The sequence below is a fragment of the Alexandromys fortis genome, unplaced genomic scaffold (assembly GCF_014885135.2).
Source record: "Alexandromys fortis isolate MF-2015 unplaced genomic scaffold, M_Fortis_MF-2015_v1.1 scaffold_104, whole genome shotgun sequence".
NCBI classification, from domain to species: domain Eukaryota; kingdom Metazoa; phylum Chordata; class Mammalia; order Rodentia; family Cricetidae; genus Alexandromys; species Alexandromys fortis.
In genome coordinates, this window is record NW_026068000.1 from 11,634 (window position 1) to 17,490 (window position 5,857).

Consider the following 5,857-nt stretch of genomic DNA (forward strand, 5'->3'; position numbering starts at 1 on the left):
ATGTTTATGTAAGCTTTGTCTGTGAGGCGATAACAGACAGAATCTGATACATACTATGGCATTCATGCATGTGTGTGAGGCATGTATGCATGCACTCGTGTGTGTGTGTGTGTTTATGTGTTTTAATTATTAGGGAGAAAACACATCATGTAATCTATCACCACCCATGTGTGTATTTGTGTTAGTGGCTATAGAAGAGGAGATTCTGAGAAGTACCTGACACCCAACCATACATTAGGTGGCTGTGTCTGTAAGGGTGGGAGACTCTGCAGGACAGTGTGTAAACCTAGTCTTGTGTGTAAAGTTTTGTTTTAGGGAAATGGAAAATGTAGCAGAACCTGACATCAGAGTCTAGCATGTGTGTCTGAGGGGTTATATACGAAGTAGTGTATTCCAAGTACAACAGGGCTCATGAACACAGGAGCTTGCAGAGACGGTAGAAGTACACAGAAGCATACAAAGGGTCAAGTGGGATTTGATTCTGTCATTTGAAAAAGAAAGTAGAAACTGGGTTAAATCACGAACCAAGGCCACATCTATGATTGTTTCCTGATGGCATAGGAAGAATCAGTGTCCTCTAATAGATTCTCACTGGTTATCTTAATGACTCCTATTGGTGGGATCCATGCCCTAAAACCATTGGCAATCACAGAATTAACTCAATTAAGAAATATGGCTGAATTTTGGGCTAATTTTTATGGGTATTTTATAGGTCTTAATTGCATATTTTGATTTTTCTTTTTTAGAGAAAGAGAGGGAGGCCATAATGATATACAGAAAGTGAGATTAGAAGGTTCTTGGAGAAATTGAGTAATGGAGAAAATGATTGAAGTATATTGTATAAAAGACTTTTAATTATGAAATGTCAAAAAATGAAACACTAGTACGAATAAATTCATGTATAGATTATACATGATGGTTAAGAAATTAGGACTAATATCCAATATTCAATAAGGGAGAAGAAAAAAAAAACACTTTCCAACATGTTCTAAATAGCATACAGGCACATACTATCAGACACGGTGACATGAGTTTTCCCTCTTGACCCTACATGATAAAAACAAACAAACAAACAAACAAACAAAAAAAACCAGCACTGACTTCTACCCATAAGTTTCCTCTGACTTCTATATAGGTTTTGTGGACAGATAAATCCCACAGCAAAATGGATAAGTAGGACACAATAACCCTAAATGAAAGATAAGCAGATATTATAAACCAATACTTTATGTACCAAGATTTGACAATCTTTTTTGAAAGTAATTCAAATTTTCCATCAAGTTCAACAAGACATAAAGAAGGTCATGTCCATGATTAAGCTGAGTTCATTACTGAGGAACAAAAGTGCCCATCTACGTGATGAAATGTTTTTAAAGTGAAAAAAAAAAAAACCCCACAGAATGGAATTAAATATCTCGTATCCAAAAAAAGATAATTCTAATATAAATTTGATAAATATAACATATGAAGATGATACAAGGTATAAAGCTCATAGCTTCAATATTGAACTATACTCATTTTCCAGAAAACAGTTGCAAAAAATGATGAATTTGTCATGTGTGATTTGACAGTCTCAAAATGTAAATTCCAAGGAAATACAAGACAGGACACTGAGGATACAGCAGAGGAGGACAGCAGTTTCCTTGGAACTGTCCACTGTGTCTATGCCAGCACAGACTCTAGACGAGAGATTGATATACAAATCCTAGGTTGCTCATAATCCAGGCTTGGTCTGCTGATTGCTCAGCCAGTAGGAACATGAACCCTGTATCCTAATCCCTACTCAAAAGTGGTTTTTACAAACAAGGAGAATATTTTGGGTCCCATGAAAGCAAAACAGTCTTGGAAGACAGCAGCCACTCAGTGTGTACCTGGTATTGTTTGAGTAGATCAGAAACTCCTCCCAATTCCAGGCTTCAAGTAATGTCTGTGAGCACTGTGTCTGTCACTGGTGTCCTTGAAATGAAAGCTCTGCCTTCAACCTCCCAGGACTGGCACCAACTGTCTCTTAGCAAACCAATTTACATTCTGCATCCTGATCTGTGGCCTGATTGGTGACATATACAGAACTGAGCCAATCAGATTTGGAAGCCATTTGGGAAGCTCTCATTGGTCAGATTGAAGTCATGTGACTTGTATCTGCTCTATAATGCTGTGGTGATCATCTGGTGGGCTACTGTGAGAGCAAGGTTACAGCAGAAAGCTTTGCCTGTTGTCTTTTGTGCAGGAACAGCCCAGGTAAGTTGTATCACCTCACACTTGTTCCCTTCCAGGGTCTCCTTTCAGTTGTTAAATATCAACTTGGTTTCTAAAGATCAGATTGGTGTTTGGTCTGTGTCTAGTCTGTCCTGAGTGAAAGGGTCAACAGGCAATATCTGTGCACTGTTGACTTGTGATCACCCATAAATGGACCATGGACAGACCTCCAGTAATTTGTGTCTTTGAAGGACTAATACTCTGAAATGAAAAGCACACTTTCTAAAAAAAAAAAAAAAAAAGCATCCTTGCCTTGAATGTGTACTGATCTTACCACAAGAGCCCCTTCTCTACCTTAATAACACTGCTTAGGTCTATGTAAATCCTTTATTTTGTGACCTTGAATGTTACATCATCAAGTATTCATGGCTTGTTATAACTACACTGGTCATTGATAGCCTAAAAGTAAAACAGTACAAAACATAATCAAACCACCAGTGTTTTCCTTACTGACTTTCCCGATTCCTTGCACTGCTTTTGTGGTGGATCATTTTAATCCAAAAAAAAAAAAAAAATTCTTTTTATCACAACAGTAGCAATTTCCAAAATTTATTCCATTCCTGTGTTTTCTTGAACATTGCGAAAACACTGTTAGTCACTTGGAGAACTAGTCCTCAAACCTGGACACAGTGTTTACATTTTATTTTCTCAGTATTCCTGACCAACTAGTTCTTTTAAGATCTTTTGGATATCATGTGCTTTTTGAGAACTTCACACAGAAAGATTGCTTCCAAATCTCTCCTGCTGCCTCCCTTCCCCTTTGTGTCTCATTTTATCCCATGTGACCTCCTGATTACATATGCACATTTACTTCTAACCTGATGAGTCCATTTAGCTTTGTTAATTTTTTCATGTGTTTGGCACAGACCACTGGGGACTGAGTAACTTATGTGGGAGCTTGTCCCTGAAGGAGACTGACTCTCCCTCTTTCAGAAGCTACTGAAAACTAGTCTTTTGGGCAAGTAGAAAACTTGATTCTCAACATACTAAAAATAAAATCAAATCACTCTGCCAGACCTGTGTTCTACAAGTGTCATATCTCTTTGTTTTCTACCCTTTTCCCACAAAATCTCTCAAGTTTCTTTTCTTGACGATACTTTCTCTGATTACTTCCTTAATAATATCCTGACACTAGAATTTTATTTACATACACACTACTTTACTTTCTCCAACAAATTTGTCTCATCTTTAAAGTTCTATTCATCTAGTTAGTGTTGTAGTACATACCTTTATCCTAGCACTCAGGAGGTGGAAGCAGTTAGATCCTAAGATTGAGTATACTGTCCTACTATATTTTTTTTTATTGCTGATAGACATCATGGCGAAAATTAATGTGTGGAACAAAGACTTTATTTGGGTTATTGTAGGTTGTCCTTATGTATTTCTGTTGCGTTAACTGGTTAAATAAAGAGACTGTTTTGGCCTTATAATAGGGCAGAAATTAGGAGGGCAGAGTAGACAGAACAGAATGCTAGGGGGAAGAAGGCAGTGAGGCAGACACCATGGCTCTCCTCTCTGAGATGGACATAGGTTAGACTCATCCTGGTAAGATACAGTCATGTGGTTATATTCCAGTTATTAGAAGTGGGTTAATCAAGATGTGAGAATTAGCCAAGAAGAGGCTAGATATAATGGGCCAGGCAGTGTTTAAATGAATACAGTTTCCATGTAATTATTTCGTGTAAAGCTAGCCAGGTGGCAGGTGGCGGGAAAATATTAATTTGAATTTACTGATCTACTAAACTCCACTAATCACAATTATAAAATTTATATATTCTTAGAATTATAATGGATCAAAAATGTGCATCCCAATAAAAAAGAAATAAAAGACTAATATTGAACAATGAAAACAACTAAAAATTTGTCTTAGAGCCAGACAGAGTGTTATTACAAGATAAAATACCATTTCTGAGAAACATTTATAATTATCTACCTTTCCTATCTGAGAACTGAAAATTAAGTCTCCTTTGCTATTTTATCTTAACTTGATTATGTGGCAAACTCCCTGACCAGCAGGAAAGAACAGCCACCAGACGAGGATTCTTCCCAAATCACACTTTATTGGAGCCTCTTGGTTTAAGGGAGAGCAGAAAGCGAGGGGCTCCGAGCTCTGAGCTGTAGCTGCTTATATAGGGAGTCTGCCTAGCAACCTTTGATACTTTAACTGCTTTTCTGGAGACCCACTGGCCAGAAAGAAAGCAGGGGAACATCCCTGTCAATTACAGACCACAAGGAAGTTCCCCTGCCAGTTAGGGGAAGTGTGGGCAGTTAGATCACAATAACTCACCCTGTTTTCTGGTGGAAGAACTGCAACCTTAATATGGAGTTATTTATCAAGCGAGGCCGGGGCCAAATGCCATCTTGTAATGGCAGCCATTCAAATCGGCTCCCAGCAGTTCCCCATTTCTGTTTTTCTCTGTAGGCCAGTGAGAAGGTCTTACTCCCATTCAGGTCCTTACCTCATGATGCAAGGACCCATCAAAGGAGGCCCAAAACTCCTGGTACTCCTTCTCCTGTGCAATGGAATAAACTCCTGGGAGGTGCAAAGGCAGTACTCAGAGTAAAATGCATACCTTCCTCAGTGCAATGGAGAATTTCTCCCTGAGAGTGCAAAGGCTATTCAAGGAACAAACCTATTGGCCTTTTAGGACAGATAACCATACTTGGGGTGAATCGCCATTCTCCAAAGCGGCTAACGCTCGTAGAAACGCAACCTTATTTCGAGATGTCTGAGCTTGGGGGCAGCAAATTAATCATAGGCACAGTATGCACCCTTCTATGCAGCATGCAAAAAACATCCCTACCCCACCCAATCCTTAAACAGGGAGAAGGCAGAGGAGATCCATGACTGCAGTCCCTCCGCCAGGCTTAGATCTACGCATGTTGAATTGATGCGCGTCTGAGGTCCTCCAGGGTGGCATCAAAGTCCTCAGACCAATTTCAGGAATGGGGTTAGGGTAGGCTGACAGAATCCCCCATCTCTGCTCTGCTCGGCTTGGGATCATCTTCCACAGGATCAGCAGGATCAGCATCCTGAAGAGTGACTGAATAATTTTTATGATGGACTTTAACAGTTCTGGTCAGGCAGCTCGGGACCCAATGAGGCACTTCTCTTTTTGGGGGCAGGGAAGTCCGGACCAAGGACCTCTCTCCAGTCGCCTCTGGAACTCCTCTGTGGGATGTCCGTAGCCATGACATCATCAGGTCCAGATCTTTTCTTTCTGTAAAAAATGCATAAACATATCCTCGACCCCAAATGTACATAGGTCGGGTTTTTTCATAATGCATTTGCAAGGGCTTTTCCACCTTGCCCTAGCAAAGGTCAGCTTGGTGTTATCAGGTCAGATTCGTTTGTATCAAGATCTTCCTGCAACTTTCATGAGTTGTTTTTAAAGAGCCTTGTTACGTTTTACAATTTTTATTTCACCAGTTGCTCCATAATCTTTTATTAGCCATATATGCAGTTCTTCCATTGGAAGAGCCATTTGTAAAATTTAGCATAAAATCCTTTAAGGGCTTTTTAGCTATAACACTAGCAAAATACAGTTATGTGAATTGTAGAAATGATCATCTGGGGAAAGATTATTGTTTTTGCCTTTGA